Source organism: Tympanuchus pallidicinctus, unplaced genomic scaffold, assembly GCF_026119805.1.
Source record: "Tympanuchus pallidicinctus isolate F22 unplaced genomic scaffold, pur_lepc_1.0 scaffold18, whole genome shotgun sequence".
NCBI lineage: Eukaryota > Metazoa > Chordata > Aves > Galliformes > Phasianidae > Tympanuchus > Tympanuchus pallidicinctus.
In genome coordinates, this window is record NW_026294699.1 from 13,726,366 (window position 1) to 13,743,951 (window position 17,586).

The 17,586-nt window shown below is 42.0% G+C and overlaps 1 long non-coding RNA gene across 1 annotated transcript in view; it reads right to left on the reverse strand.

Moving 5' to 3' along the window:
* LOC128079192 (uncharacterized) overlaps positions 1–17,586 on the reverse strand; it is a 200,817-nt gene that overhangs the window by 128,589 nt on the left and 54,642 nt on the right. Inside the window, exon 3 of the long non-coding RNA XR_008206016.1 lies at positions 3,844–4,043. This is a non-coding gene — a long non-coding RNA (uncharacterized LOC128079192). The remainder of the gene's footprint in view (positions 1–3,843; positions 4,044–17,586) is intronic.

Genomic DNA, 17,586 nt, shown 5'->3' on the forward strand with positions numbered 1-17,586 from the left:
TTGTATTCCAATTACAGTAGCTGAGTGCCATAAAAAATACAACAAAGCTGAAAGAAGCAGGAAAACAAAAGCATCTCCTTTGTCCCAAATGGATTCACCTTTGCTAGTTTTGGCAGCCTTTCAAAGATCAGCAAAAAAAAAGAAAATATTTGTTTGATTTTTTGCTTCTTTCCACTTAAGGTCAATGATTAAAATGGGATCAGCTCAGTGACTATACCCCCAGCTCTCAGTTTTTTGGATAAACCTGCTAAGTACCATTTTGACAGCTGTAGGGAAAGAACAACAACAAATAAAAATATACCAAGATTTTATATAAGAGCTTTACAGAACAGGGAAGATTGTTTCTTTCTCAAGTAGTTACAAGTCTGGGCCACAAGGCAGAGCAGCTCTGTTCTAATCTTCTCTCTGCACCAGACCTACTTGTCACCCAGCAAGTCATTCACACCAGAAACTTCAGAGATGTGTGTCACAAGCTTGACACACAAACCAGATTCAGTCCCCAGTAAATAAAACCATCAGCAGAGCAGCTCAGCATCAGCAGGTTTGCCAGTTGGCAGGAAATATGAAGAGGAGTCTTTACAAAATCAGCAGTCAGCCCTGTCTAAAAAGTTGCATCTGACGTGCCTTGTGCTGCTGTTATTTAAGGTGGTAATTTTCACAGTTCAGACGGACACACAGGTCCCTGGAATGCAAAAAACCAAACCCAACATGAACAAACTATCACTAACCCCCAAGGAAGGTGTATGTTTAGATAACGTGAAGCTTGAAAAGAATATTCACCTTCTTCAAACCCTGCTTGGACGAATCTCTGGAAGCTCACAGGCAGGCAGCACTGCAGTCCTGGACAAACATCCTATCACCAACTCTGGAGATTTAAGGATTAGACTGAATCCTTGAAGACTTTTAAAAAAGCAACTTTCCTTCTGCTCTTGTAACGACCTAAATCCAGTTAGACAATCTTCTTCAAAAGCAAGATGAACTTTCTTTCAGGAGAAATAAAAATTATTCAGCAGAAAGCAAGACAGTGGGAATTGTCATCCCAGAGGATCTTAGGGCTGAAATCTCTCACTGGGTCCCTTACAGAACCCTTCAGTGTTTCAGCAGAAAAAAGTATTGTTCCCAGATGCCATTCTGCCACTCTGCCCTTCTGCTGCCATCTCTCACATGGCCACAAAATGCAATGGGATCCTGGTGAGAAGGTTCAGCCTCTGCTGCCGTCCCTCCAACAGCTGCCTCTGATGCTGTGGGCCAACTTAACAAAACAGGAGGCATTACTTTCAGAGCAGCCCTTGTATTTAATCAGATTTCTTTTTTACTGGTACAAAATTTGGTCTCTGATTTTTATCTGTGCTGACAAATTTAAATGGGAAAGACTGATTTTGCTGGAAGCAGTTGGGAGGTGAATCCAGAGGGAAACACTCCTTTCCAGCAGGTCAGCAGCTCTTCACTCCTTTTTTGTCAAGTAAACTTTGGGCAGTTTTATGACTGTAAAGAGTCAAAGCAGTGCTATTTTTCCATTCATTAAGAATGAGAAAATCAAAAACCACCCTCTTATCCCTGCTCTGGAAGTAGGAAAGAATCCACCAGATATACTGTGTACAACCTACAATAGAAAATGCAGCACAAAATGCAGAAATCACGGGGAAAGAATGCCATGCTTGAGAACTCATCGTTGGTTTTTGCACTGGCTTAAACCCAAGAGGAACGTGTTGCTATAAAATTTGTAAGAGTTACACAGCTCTACCATGAGAGAGTTGAACATATTTCATTACAGATCAGCTTATAACAAAGAAAAGCTAACAACTGGAAGGACTTGTAGTACTAACAGCTCCTCTGAACTATCTGTATAATATTTCATTACTTAAAAGAAATACAAGATTGGCTAATGGTCTAATCATATCCCCATTTAAATGAATGGAAACCTTGTCGCATCTTTTTTTAATCAAAAGCCAGATCAGTGCAGGGATCATTGCCTGCTGGTCATTTGCACACAGTCCATTGGATGACATCACCTGCAATAACTTGAGCACTTGGAACATTTCAAATAGTATCCAAGAAACACAGAATACACAGAAATTCATATTCCTGGTCATTGCAAAGAGTTGCTGAAACTTCTGAAAGAACCTTTTCTGGAAGGGAAAAAAAAAAAGGAGGAAACAGTTCCTTTGATTGCAATAGACATTTTAGTAAATAAAGAAAAATGGGACAAATTATTTTAAAAAAATCCCATTTAGAAACACCAAAATATTGATTAAGCTGCTATGAGTAAGCTCTTGAGAACTGAAGCTAAAAGAAGTTCTAATAATCAAAAGAAAGTCCGTTATAGCAAGAAGTGTTATGGCATCAATAACTGTTAATGAGCAACTTCAGCAGCCTCCTGCAGCAAGAATAAATCATCTATCACTTTCAGAGAGATGTGGTTCAAGGCTTGCTGAAAAGCAGCATGATTACAGGAAAGCTAACTCAATTGCTAAAAACTGCTCTCCACCAGCTCTCTAAAGGAAAACTCTGAGATTGTAAGGGCATTTATTAGCAAAACTAAGCCCCATCCTAAGGCTGGGTTTTGCAGCTGCTAACAAACACCGCAACTGGAGCATCAAATGAGCAGGAAGAGCAACTCTAAAGTCAGCACATAAAAATATCCTAGTTTTGGCTGGGATAGAGTGAATGTTCTTCATAGTAGCTTGTACGGTCTCAGTGTTTTGGATTTAAGATGAAGATCCTGTTGATAGCACGCTATGTTCTAGTTGTTGTAGAGCAGGTTTCATGCTAAGTCAAGGGCTTCACAGCTTCTTGTGCTGCCCACCACGAGGAGATGGGGGGAAAAGCAGCTGAGAGGTGACAAAGCAGGACAGCTGACCTCAGGGATGTCTCACAAATGCTCAGCAATGAGCTGGCTGCAGGCAGCCACTGCTTGGGGTCCAGCTGCACGCGGGGCAATGGCAGGTGAGCAACTGCACTGTGCATCACTTGGTTTTTGCCTCTGGCAGAAATAAACCATCACCTTACAGAATTTGGACTGTTTTAGAAGACTGCATGCTGCAGGGAAATACAGATAGACTAATTAGTGACAAATTCATGCAAATAATATTAATGTCCCCTAAAGATGTTCTAAATTTTGGCACTGACCACTCTGTATTTATATATCTTTACGATTTCTTCTCCACTATGCAATTTGACTGAGATAAAACTCATTTCCTATCCAATGGATTTTTAATCAGAGGATCTCAGCATTTGTATTTTTTTAATCTTTATGGTTTGCAGGCGTTAAATGACCATTTCAAAATTGCTGATCAGATGATGAACACAGAATCCATTATAATACGGCAAGAAAAACTAATTGCTAGAAGAAGATAAATTAATTAGTCCTTGTGACTAATTCTGGAAAGAATCTTTACTCTTCAGTGGAACAGCTATTAGAGCACAGGCTGGGAGGTTACCCATACATGGATTGCACTCCTGGCACTGCTGCTGTCGCTTTGCTGGACCTGCCCAAGATCACCTAGAAGAAAACCTTCACAATTAGCCCCAACTTTTGTGGCTTACGTTTTTTTGAAGGGACACCAGTGGCATGTTAAGAAAGCAACATCAACATCAGTGCCCCACCTTTATTGTAAGTAAATATCACCTTCACATGAATCAGTGTGATTATGTGTACAGATGATGGCCAAATAGTTCTGTAAGCTGAGTGCATTTCACTTGCTTACAGTGCTTGTTCTATTAGCTCTTTATAGCCATGGAATTTACCCAAGTGAAACTTAATTATGTTTTCCCTGTAAGACTTAATTTTGCTTTTCATGTTTCAGAAATGCAAAAGAACTAATTCTAAAGAAGCTGTCTTACCTTTCTCACTCGTTTTCTGTTCTCCATCAGACATGCAACGATGTTCTCAGTGTTATCTCAGGAAGAAATCAGCTTATTCCCATCTTTTCCTGATTTGATGTTTCAGAATCTCTTCAAAGATTGCCACCCTGAAATCTTGCTGGTATGTGATGAGGAGGAGGATCAGGAGCGTTGTCTTCTTTTCTGTTCATGGAATAAACCTGATGAAATAAAGTTCACTTTTTAGCACTTTCACCACATACCATAGAAAAGAAGGTTAAAAAACAGAATGCTTATTTCTGCTAATAAGCTTTTCTCTCACCCAGCATGAAGTACAAGCAGCAAGCAGTATCATTACTTTCTGTTAGAACATGATAATAATTTCCTAGACAAACTTACTGCTAACCACTGTGCTACAAGCCACAGGGCCTCACTCAGATTTCATTTCTGTCTATTTCCATCTCTGGAGAGGAACAAGCACAGATCCTTGGGCAAGCTTCTTTTGACCTGCAGTTCAGGTTTCATCTTCCTGTACAAAGCATTTGACTGTGCTGGAATAAAGGATGGCACAGATAGGGAGAGACTGCACTTTCATGCCCCTTCTGTGTCCTTGGTTTATTGCACAACATGTTGGAGACTGCAGTTTTTCTTTTGCTGGATAAATGGAAGCTATTAACAAGGTACTTGTAGCAGAACATTTAGGGAAACACCGTGGGCTCTTCATTAGTGTAAATGCCAATATAGACCACAGTCACTAATGTAAGAGAGCCAAAAACTTTTAGTAAGAAGGATGGAAGGAAAGGAGAGAATCAATAAATTTTCTTAATTTTGGCTTTGTTTAATCTAAACATTTTACATCTCTTATTTGTGAAGTGAATACTAAGTGAAAAACGTCAGCACTAAGCTGCACACACAGATCAATCAAACACAAACTCTTTACACTTTTTTCAAAGTACTTTCCTGAGGTTGGAACAACACAGATGTCTCTAAATAAGCCCCGTGGGATGAGCCCACACTCAGATTCCCTTGTCCACGACTCACACGCAGTTTCTTCTTTTGCCCACAGGAATGTAAATGCAGAATAATACCAGCAAGGTCAGTATGGAAAAGAAAACTTCTGTAATAGCGTGTGCATTTGGACTCAGCTTTCTCATGTTTGTGCTACTGCAGGGTCCTACAAAAAGTACTCTGTCCTACACCGCTCCTTATTTCCTCCTTCTGCATGGGTACTTGTTTTATGTGATATTCTGATTCTAAAGGTGTTGCAATCATGCTGTAGAGAATCTGCCAGTGCAACCCCTGCTGTGGCAACTGCTCAGCAGCTCCAGGGCTTGGGATTCTCAGCTCCCATCTTCTCTGTCACCTACACAAAACACTTATGCAGCTTTGCCCTTTGTATTTTCCATCCAATAAACTCTTCCATGCGTTTTTACTTTTGTTGTTGGTTCAGTTTAGAACTTGATCCAACATAAAGGGTGGTCTTTAGAAGAGACTTTGGAAAATGTTTCAAGACTATTCCTCATCCATTGAAAGACCATGCATAGAATGAGAATCTCGTCACTATGTTTAAAGAGACATTACCAGAGTCACGGGTCTCAGCCTTAAGGGAACCTAAGAAATGAGAGACATCATCTGCAGAGATTTTCTTAGGTTCAAAATTTCCCCTTCCAAGGCATATGCTGCAGCTTCTCAAAGGGTACTGTTGCAGTACATGGAGAACTATGAGTATTAGTTCAATAATCAGGATGGATTATCAAAATATATGAAACCAAAGTCTGCACCCTAAAGCGAGTCATAAAGAACAGCAGCCATCTGGAGCTTAAGAAACATTTCTAGCTTTGTCAGTGAGACTTTATTATGAACATGCAATATCGGCTGCTAATTCAAAAAGCTACAACCAAGCATCCAACCACACGATTCTGTGTGATCCTCCTCCTCTTCACAGATTTTAACATTCAGAATTGTGATCTTCATAAAAACATCTTTAAGGTTTTGTATCTACAGGAGAATGACTACAGGGCCTTTGATTTCCCTCATTGACACTCACTATGTAGAACAAGGCTGGATCAATGAATACCAACAAGTGCGCCTTTGGTCCTTGCCAAATTCTTGTTTTCTTACTGATAAAGGACCCCGTACCTGGCATCATGAAAGCTAGCAAACACAGAAAATCAGATGAAAACTCTGACAGTGAGCACCAGTGCAGGTTCCTGAACCGTATTTGTGTTTTTTTAAGATTTATGGTCCCAGTGAATTCTACACAACAGCAGAAGCAACGGAGCTTGTTGGTTCTACATAAATGATATCAGCAGAGAAAGGCCCCAGAGCGTTAAAAAAAATAAAATTCTTTCACAATATTTTAAATTCTCATTTAGAAAGGAAGAAAAAAATGTAGCCTTTTTATTTTTTAACCTTCTGCTTTCACTGATGGTGCTGAAGTTGTCTGCCTAGCTTCTGGTCAGGAATATACTCTCGAGAGCCACGTAATCCTGCACAGTCCCTGCCTTGTGTTGAACTTAGAGCACACACACTTGTCACCTGTGCAGCACTAACCCTCAGTACAGCAATGACACCAGAACGCATCACAGAGCTGCGCTGCTCTCCCAGGCTGTGCTCCAGCTTTACAAGGAACAAACTCCAGTGAGGTGAATGCTGTGTGCCCAGAGACCTTTGTTCCACCCTCAGGCACAGCAGTGACAGCATTGTAGTGCAGATTGCTGTGGTGGAAATATATCTGGGATAGCTCAAAGCTATGCTTTAGCTTGCAGAGATTTCCACCTCCCTGCTGGGAGATCTCAGCAGCAGCCGGCAGCCCTGTGCTCACACATGCAGTCACATCACGTTCCGATCAGATCCCAGCACCAGTGGCCAGAGTGCCTGTTCTGACGAGCCCAGCAGCAGCGCAGGCAGCATACTGTGCTGGAGTCAACCCTTCCAGACACAAAACCAAAGGCAGAAAGCATCCCAAGCTCTGCAGCCTGCCCTCCAGTCACACAGGAGATGCACACAGCAGGTACGCTCCATACAGACGGCACATCTCGTTCCGAGGGCAGCCCCGAGGCACACCCAGTCAGTTACTCTTTTATCACTGAGTTTTAGTCAATTCATCTATAAATTCTTGGGAAAGATGTTCAAAAGCTGAAAGAAGTCTCATTCTTTCTCCTTTAAATATTTCTTCTGCTATACTCTCCCTTCCCAAACAAACTCAGATGCCTCACTGGAGAAAGCTCCAGGGGCCAGCCCTATATTTCTCAATGCATGCAGAGAAGAGGCATGTAATTGTATGTTACAGTTATATTAATCTATCCTTATGTATTTACAGATTTTTCTAAGCCAGGAAGTGCTCTTCTCTTCCTCCTTTTTGACACACTGGGCATCTCCACTGGAACAAGGCACAGCACAAATAACCCTTCTTGCAGATACCCTTCTTGCAGTCAGCAGTAAGTGCTATAAGAAGGGCTCTTTGCAGAGGTTTCTGCATGTAAGGGCTCTCTACAGCATGTCCACATTCCCAAATCAGACTGTCTTAACAAAAAAAAAAAAAAAAAAAAAAAAAGCAACTTTTTTCACATGATGAAAGGTGCCCTACTTACTAAGCCAGGTCACTTCTTTCACTTCTTGTTCCTTTGCTTTCTGGCTGGTCAGGATGAACAGATGTTTGGGTTTTTTTTGGGGGGGAGGGGGGGGAAAAGGAACAGGTGACACTGAAGTACAGAAAAGATCAGCAGGTCACCAGCTTGCACACCTGGGGTCTGACTGAAGGATTCCTGCATCTTAAAATCACAGATGCCAGACTCATCCCTCAATGAAAGGTGAGTTACGACTGCAGCGTGAGCTCGCTTGGCTGCTTTCCCTCACCCTGGCTCATGGGAAACTGCTGCTTTGATGGGCTGCTGATTTTGCCTGTGGAACATCATATCAGATACAAGTTCAGAGCACCTGGGCTAAATTCGTGGTCAGTACTGATGATAACCTGCTCTGCTTTAGGTGACATTTTAAGCAGGTTATTCAATGTGCTGATCAGCATATGACCAAAACTATCTTTCTTGGAACAACAGACGTAAAACATGTCATCATACTAAACTTGACACATGTTACTCTAAGAAATGTACAGAGGTATTTGAGGATGGCTGAGTAGCATGCCAGCATCTCCAGTATGTCAAGAAGACAACAGAAGCTGTGCTAACAATTCAGAAATACAGCAAGACCTAACAAACATGTTGTGTGAGATGCACGACATCTTACACCTGGCATAAAGCTTGAACAGCATAACCGTAGTGCAAGATGGTGTAAACCCATTTAAACAACTGGCAGAGAAAGGCACAACATTCATAGAAAAACAATAAAAACCTATCCTGCAGCTCAGATTCTTTTGGGCTCACTTTTTCTTTCATGCTACCTCTGCATGTAAAGGATTATGCTCAACAAAATCCATATTCTGTCGGACAACAGGTACATCATGCCCCCCAAAACTAGAACCTCCTTGCAAACCTAACTTTGGGCTGTAGTTTCTGGTTTGAAAAATGGTGAATAAATTTTCTTCAAGGCTTCAATCTCTGATTATATCCACATACCTTAAGCATGTTCCTAGGGATAGATAAGTGGTGAAACTCTGGCTTGCAAAGCATGCAGCTTCCAAGAGACTGGTTGATGCTGAAGTCAAGATAAAGTGTTCAAACTCTCTCTGTGTAACTGAAGCCTTGGGCCAAACTGTTACACCTCTCAAGAATGGGCGATTATATTTCTTACTCCATCTGAAAGGTGATTTCATGCTTCAGGAAGTAAAGAAAGTTTGTGCACTGACAATATAAATGCAGATTCCTCCCACAGTGATTGACACCAGAGGTCATGCAAGTGGAGTTTCATTTCTACTCCCAGTAGATCATGCAGCTGACTGAATTAACGGCTCTTTAGGAATTAGAAAGTCAAAGTTTTGACAGCTCTGTTTTCCCTCTTTGAAATGGGTTCAGTTCAGAAGCCTTCCTTCAGGTCTGATCTGCTCCTTACAATTATCTTCCTTAATAGACAAAATGAAAGCCACCGACACTCAAAGTGTGCTGTCATACAGCGGCGAATTTCATTCACTGCAAAGGACATAAGTGGCAATGAAAGAAACTATTACATACAGCAAGCAGTAAAACACACTGTCATAAAGAAGAATTAATTCCATAGAGCTGTCAAAAATTGTCTCTGCCCCAATCCTAAATGCACATCTCAAAATGAGAGACCTTGTACAGCTTACATCTGAAAGACTAATGCTGTTAGTACAGGAGTAGAGTTGCTTCTGCAATTTTTCCTCTCTTACTAAAGAGTGAAATTTCCAGTACAATAGGAAAGCTATTGAGCTACAACACAAATATTGTGACAGATCATAGGAAGTGCAGCTCAGCATCTTCCCCTGCTGTGTACGTTCAGGCAGTACCCTTATTTCGTCTTGAATGAAAGTATACAAAATGTAATGCAGAATCGGAGTGTCAGGAGGATAACAGTGACTCTGCTGTACTTCTTTGCCCAGTGGTGGGCTGAGTCGGCCCTGCACTCAGGATGTAAGAACTGAAGAGAATTTCTTTGTGCTCCCTGCCAGCATCACCACACCAACGCCTCTCTGCAGGAGCACAGTTCATTCAAGCCTATTGCTGAATTAACAGACTTTCTACCATTGCTCGTGCAGATCTCAGTCAGAATATGTGCTCTGACACAGCACACAAATGGTTATTTCCAGACTATTTTTTTCAAAAGCCATCAGAGGCCCATTTGTCAGAACTCTCAAGAATTGCTTTCTGCAACACAAAGTAGGGAAGTTTTGCTCGAGGGGCCATGACAAAAACCTGATCCTTACACCCAGCCTTTGTTATTAATCTGTTTTTCATCTGACAATGGATGCCTCACCAACTCCATGTTAAAGACAACACTTCTGCTACAACTGCTACCACAGAAAACTGGAAGCAAGTTCAACAAAACCGTTCAATTCACCACTTTTCTGAGTTGAATATCTTTGTATGATGTAGGAAAGATTTTTCCTTCATTATCATTACTAAAAAAGAATGCAGATAAATCCATCCTGCTTGTATCCTTTCTCTTCACTTTTCACTTGCAGCCACTAAACCAGTGCACATTTTGAAAGGTGAAAATTATTGCTGAAATGCTTATAAAGTTATCACTGATTAAATAATGGCAGTAATGTATGTAATAGAAACTTCTTCTTTGATAAGCAGTTACTGATCAGGAATAAAATATAAATGGTAACAGCATAAACCAAGAAGCATGCAGTGTCTGTGTGAGAGACAGATGTTCACCCAGCTCCAACCAGAATTTCCTAAGCCTAGACCAACATTTGATGCTGACTCAAGTCCATCCCGAAAAAGGAGAGTTCCCAGGAAGAACATTCAAGTGAGCAGACATAAGTTAACACATGCTCCCACATCACACTTGTACAGCTTAATTCACTGCTGCTTCCACACTATCAGTGTTTTGGACACGATACCAAGGAAAACAAGGCACTGTGCAATGCTGGCGGTGTCTCACTGTAATTTCCAGAGTAATATATTATGGGCAGGTATCAGAGATGCTGATTGCTTTCAAGTGTAATCTCCTGATGGAAGATAAAGCTGAATTAGAATGAAACTACGGGAAACTCAGACTCTGACAGCAGAAAACCACCACAGCAAATGAGACACACAATATCCTCCAACACAAACTGTGAGCACTTATCACTGCTCACTGGTATTATTCCTTACCTTGTTACAATGTCAGTTCCAAAGTACTTTAACAAAGGATACTGAGACCCTGGCTACAGCAATGCTGCAGTGATCTACCCTGGCTGACAGTTTCTGCCTCCTGGAGGGCATCCAAGTGTTCCAGTGGCCTATTTGGGAACTATCCAAGCATTTGTGTTCCTGGATAGAATGTAAATAGTCAAGAAGGGACGCGAAAACAGCCTCCCAAAGACAGTTTGGAAATGCTTCTCAAGTCCCTCCTGAAGCACTGATCATTGTCCAGCTGACCTACACACCAGACCTCAAGGTTAACCCTTCCCTTGACCTACTGTCGTTCTCTCAAAGATAAAGTATCTTCAATTCCACATTGACCAGGACTCTGATAATGATTTAACTAATATAACTGATAATGATTGAACAGTCTGTTTTTATTGGATCTCCTCCCTTCTCTGCAACCCTTTCACATGCTCTTTTCCAAGCAGATGTAAGTTTAAGTGTATAAGCCATGGTAGGCAGGCTTGATCTTGACAATTTCAAGCTAACCAGTGAGTACATAAACTTTGGACAGTGCTTCACAAACATCAAGTAGTGTATATCCAGTCAAATACGTTTATATACCTATTTCGAGTATGCCTTCATGAAGAATAAGACAAATTCATAATTAAACAGCACTACCAGTAATGAAAAACACTCCATCTGCCCATGATATCCTTCTTAGGACCTCACAGCAGGGGTCTAACTTTCCTTGCACTGCCAAAGGAGCCCCCCACACACCCAGAGGTTGGGCACCCCTTCAGATGTGGCTGGAATATAGCAGCATACAGCCTTCTTTTTTGTTCTTTGCATGGCTGGGAACACTTTCAGCTGGCTCTGAATGCACACAGAAGGCAAATGGTGCAGCAAGCTGTGCGTTTGCGTTCACGCTGCAGAGGAGCAACGAGCAGACTGGCAAGTTTTTCCTAAGAGATCTTGAAATGGAATAACATTGATGCCCCATGCATTATGCAAAAGTGAAGGGATTGATTAGTGGGTCACGTGATGCCAAAGACCATTATACAGTTTCCTTTAAATAATTAAGTACAAGAAAATATACTACTGCTGCAAAGCTAACCAGGATCATCTTGCTGCTCAGATTCATTATGTACTTCATTGCTAAGGAGAAAACTAAGCAGACCCTCCCTGCATTGAGGCCCTGCCCTCAGTTCTGTGGGCACTGTCATTTCCCTTAAGGCACACCCTCACACTGTGTCCTCTAGCACTGCTTCCAGAGCTGTGGCTTTGTGCAGCAGGGCTTCTGCCCTATCAGCGATTTGGCAGCCCTTAATTCATTAGTGCAAGCAGCAAGTGCAACTGATTTGTTTTTCTAAGCATTTCCAGGGTGAGGTCTTACGCTTTCCTCCTTGGCAATAGCATTGCACAGCCAAAAAAAAAAAAAAAAAAGTGCTCAATGACAGAGAAAATATTTGTTTGATACTTTTTTTTTTCAACCCAGGACTGACCAGGAGGTCACGAGGAGCTCTGCTCAAATTCGGCTATTTGCCCGGTGCCCTTCTCACATCAGGTTTGCAAAAGGATTCAAGTGGTGCCAAGTTTTAAGCAGGCCATGTAGCAGCCGAAGGAACTGAATTAATTAAAGCTTAAAAGACAGAGCTATTAATCGGCACCCTCCTAATGCCAGCAGCTTGAAGGAAGCCAGCACACAGGAAAGAGTGACCTGCCTGTCACTTGAGCAACGTTTGTATAAAGGCACAGAAAGGAATGGCACATGCTGTATCTTCCCAAAAGCCGCTGAGAGGCAGATAAAACAAGTGCTGCCATTTCTGAAGGTTTCTCCTTCAGAAACACACGTGGTGTTAAAAAAGAATTAGCCATAAAAGTACAAGAACAATGAATCAACTGCATTTCACTAACTGACAGGTCCTTTATCAACCTACAACTGAAAAAAACCTGACAAGGGTACACCTCAGATCTACAGTGACTAATCTGACCTCTGGCAGCCAACAAGATTTGGAGGGATTTAACAGATTTGCTGTATTTTAGAAGATGTTTTAGAAGACATATGCCAATGTTGAAAAGGGTTGGCTTCTTGTGTTACACTTTCATCTCTCAATTACCTTTAGACACTTACTGCACACTCATCTTTTCCAGCTTCTCATCATCTCCTAATCAGACCTTTTATCAACCAATACAGAAATTAAACATAAGGGGAAATCAATAGTCAGGGCACGAGCTCAGGTAGGGGTCTGCTTTAGGGAGCTGATGCTGACTGTCTTTCCATTCTTCCAACAAACCAACTGCTCAGCTATACCTAAGCAGAGTGTCTGTTGAGTCACCCTTTTCTGGGGGGAGAATTTTCTTGCTAGCAAGTGAGCCACTGATAGGGCACACAGAAAGAATATCTCTACATTTTCCCCCTTCCACCAGCATTTGTTTTCATGAAACACGTAAGAACTTCAATGCATTGCACTAGCTGTGTTCATTTCTCCATCACATGTGGCAGAAATCAATCCCTGGGCTCTAAAGTTGTAGCTGAGGCAAGGTGCAGTCATTCAGACACACTCTGAATGTGGCTGTAATTTTACTTACTTAAAGATATCAAACCACGCTTGTAATTAGCATGTGTAATACCTGTGTACATCAGCTGTAGGAGGCTCTGAAACTCAACAGGGCTTTTTTGTAACACCACAGAAGCAGTGTTTTTCCCAAACACACTTACAGTGAGAGCATTTCCATCACTAACTCAGGGCCACCTGCTGCTGCTAAGCACTGTGCAGGAGGGAGCTGCCCGGACTGAGCTTCGGGATAAGGGAACTCACCCATCTGGGAGCTGCAGAGCCTCTCACACATTGCTTCACAGACTCCTTTCCAGGACATTCTCCTAACCCCATTTTGTTATCTTTTCAGACAGATCTTCAGTAGAAGAAAAACAAAACCACGCTTCCGTCTTTTTATCTCACCAGTGACAACCAAGCAGAGCTGCCATGAGCTGTCAAAGGGCTACGGTCACTTCTACAGAACCACATCATGACAAGCTGTAGGTGCACAGAACTGAGGCAATATCTCCTTTTCCTTTTTAAGGACATTCCCTCGCATTTGCACACGTACTGACACCATTCCCTTTACCAGATGTTTTGCTCCTGTAATCCCATGAATTCTCCTTGCTCAGAGGGAGGACAAGGGACGGAGCACCCTCGCCGTGTCACAGCAGGATCCAGCTCAGAGTGACACTTCATCTGCCCATTACCTGCCCTCCCTTCTGTGCACGTTCACTACTTCAGTGCAAAAGGCAGCATTCCTTGCATGGAAATCAATTTGTTTTACAAGCCTGCCCTGGAGGACATCTTCCATTTCTTTCCTTCAGAAGCACGAGCCCAAGTTGAAATTCCCTTTTATATCCTGTCTGCTTAAACCTTTTCACATCAGTTCAGCATTTGCGTGCACAAGGATGTGCCGGTTCCCAGCTAAAGAGAGTGCAGCTCAAGAGTGCTCGCTCTGCCAGAGGCTCAGCATGCCACAGCACTCGCTCTGTGACGACTGAAAGCTTCTGCTTCTGTATTTCAATGTGAGTTTTTGTTTAGAAAGTTGTTATGTATAGAAAACACCAACAACAAAAAACAAACATAACTGAAGACTCCATAATAAAATCTCAGGATGGAAACAAAGCACACAGCTGACCAGGAGCAATTCCTTCATTGCTATTTTCAGTTTCACAACAACTAAACCTCAAGGACTGTTTTTGTTCTGTGTACGGACAGAGTTTTGTCCCTATGTCATCACCTTTCCCCAAACATGAAAAGGATTTTGCAGTCCCTCTGAAGCAAAACCTCTCCTGTACATTTAAAGCTATGCAGGAACACGAAAGCTTTCCCCATGACTCAAACGTGGGTAGAATGCCTTGATGAAATGCACCCTAAATGTTGTTTTGGGTTTTTTTCATAAGAATCATGAAATTATGGAACACACAGGCTAAATTGTAATGAAATGACTGATGAACAAATTCATCACCAGCTTTACAAAACAAAGATCATTGTAAATTCCAGAGGCCTTTCATAAGCTGTAATAAATTATGTGTTATTTGATTCTAGCTACTTTCAGGAATAGAAATGCAACAGTGACCATAATCACAAATTCCATGTGTCATTTGCCTCTTAATTCAATGGCTCCTATTATTTCCTGCCCTGTGATATTAGCTCCTCTACTCTCCAGCTGGAGAGCTCATGTGCTGCTTTGTAAAGCCACAGAAAGGGAACATTGATGCCACTTACAGAGCGTGTTTGGCATTTTGACACTGGATGAAAAGCAGCGTTTGGAAATTCCATCTCAGAGGGAATGGAGCCCTGGCTGTGGACAAATTCACCTGAAGCTTCTCAGCCAGCTCATGCATAAAATGCAGCTGGATTTCTTTCTCCCTTGCTGTCAGCAGGAACCAGTAATCAGAATCAGAGCTAACAAAGCTGTTATCAGAGTAACGAGAGAGAAAGGTGGGGAGAGCGTCCCCTAGCCTCCTTGGTTCATGCAATACATTTGGATAAGACAACCTGCAACTTGTTGCAAGCATCCACTTCTTGAAATCACTGCAGGCAATTACATCCACAGCCAGTTCATGGTCTGAAACTCAGGTTTTCATCCAGATATATCCTACCTCTCCCACAGCAATTGCTATCTGTGTTGTCAGAGGATGAAATGAGACCATGATTCAGCTCAGCCGTTGTGGTAAATAAGGAGACCATCACGATAATGACACCAAATAACCTGACTTAAGAGCACAAATCTGTCATTGCCATACATGTTAAAGAAAATCCCCACAGGAGAGTAGGAGAGAGAAAAAACCTTACGAGAGCTGAATTATCACCTATGCACACAAGGAAATGTTTGAAACCAAGTAGGTGTTGCATATTGCAGGCTTGATTTTTCCTTATACTAGCAAGAGATATTGCTTCATGTTTTGAATAGCAGAGACCTTTGAAGGCTCTGAAACATACCAACATGATGTGATGTGGTGTTGTGGAGGGCTATCAGTACAAGCTCCTCCTTTTTGTTTCCATTACCCGATGAACGTTGGGGTTTCAAATACAGTACTTGGATGGAGCTTCCAGGCAGAATACAGACAGAACATGTATTTGCAGTGGAGTCTTAACTACAATGTGGGCAGGACGTGGCACATCAAATAATCACCAAAATCCACCTGTTTCTTTCCCTGCTGCAAAGCTGCCTGACAGGTGAACAGATCAGCTCCTTCTGCAAGAGTCACTGACAGCACCTAAGGCTCGAGTGCTGAGCTCTGTGCAGCTCAGGCCTAGCCACAATTTTGAGATGCTTTTCATTCAGCCGTTTCGAGTGCGCTGGCTGGAGGGGAAAACCCAGCTCACCGCTAAAGGCCCATTATAGCTAAAGAGAAAAATAGTCCTGTGGGAATGGTGCCAGGAGAGGAGATTGGCACTCACATGGATTTGGTCCGGGAATGTCAAGTAGCTTCTCTCACCTCCCCATCTATAATGCTGAAATGAGTGTTACCAGCACTAAAGGGATGCTGCGAAGCTAAATCCGCACCGGCTCTAAGGCACTTAAAGGACTTCAGCTGCAAGGCATGGCAGAAATGAAACACATTTTTATTATTTTTCTCACTCACTCAAAGAAATACCTGAGAAGAAAGCCAACATTCTTGTAGAACTTTAAAAAAAGGAAAATAAAAAAGAGAAACCTGACTCATCTACTATTCGGATCATAAGGAATGTTTTCCAGTAGATGCCATGTGAGTGAGCTTTCTCCTGAAAGGTCCCAAACAGACCTTTCCACCAGGAATTACTCATAAGCAAGGTCCCTACACAATTTACAAATGGATCATAGCTATTTGCTTTGACTTTCCCCCCCATCTTTTACTACACAGATGAGGAAAAGAGGAGAAAGATCATGACTTTCTCCACAAATAAGCGTTTGCATATTATTTTCCTCCATTAATGCTGATGGTAAGAACAACTGGCAGTTTTGTGGACTGAATTTCGTGGGCTTCTCAATTAGTTTCAGGGAAAAAACTGAACTGACTGACCCTTCTCTGTCTGCAGAGATGCTCCCCAGCCCCAAAGAGATGAATGTTTCCAATCACTTCCCTGTGATAGACTCAAGTACCTCACTTTCACTTCCCTTAATCATTTTAACTCACTTTAGCTGCTTTCAGAAGCCTGCTGAACTACAGGTTATGTTTACATTTCAGATGCAAGTTTATCTTGTAGCCATCATCCTGCCAGCACTGAAAGCAGAAATGCAGCTTTCTGGAAGCAGGCCAGCCTCTCAGCACTTGATCTCCATCCACAAAGCACTAAAGGAACCTCAGCCACTGCATTTGTTTGCTTGGAATAGCTTTGCTGCTGCTTCAGCTGAGAAGGACTCTCCATATTTGAGTACACATCACATTAATTCATTGTGCACTGTCCTGAACAGATATTACTGCCCTGTCACAGGCTCTGTTCTGCCACATCTCCCAGAAGGAGCATCTGCCTGAAGAAATGCCCTTGCTTCCTACTTATTACTCATGGTAAGAACACTGCTATTTGTTTTAATGGCATTAATTATTCCCCCTTCCTCTCCAGCACTCTCCCCTAAACACAACACAGAAGCATTTCAGCACAGAACACACCTGGCCTATGCAGGATGGAATCTCTGATGGTCCCCCAAACACTTTCTACCGAAGAATATTTGACCACTGTCTCTGGTTCACACCAAAAGCCCATTAGTTCAGTCCCTGAGTCCCAAGGTATCATCTAAAAATGCTTCAAGATTCAAATGCTTCAAACCTGTGCCCTGCTTTGCCTATAGTTAGCTATAAATTAACAACGCCCGCAGATTTTGCTACTTTAATAATTCACGACTACAGGATGCGTCCTGAATGTATGGGAAAGAAAAGAATTACTGAGGAAAAGGAAAACATACATAACATTTTTCAGTGTCTTAAATTTTAATCACCAGGAAACAAAAAATAAATGAGCTATGGGCATTGTATAATTGCAATAAATTTTGAGAAATGAGTAGTGTCCAGAGAAACCCAATTAAG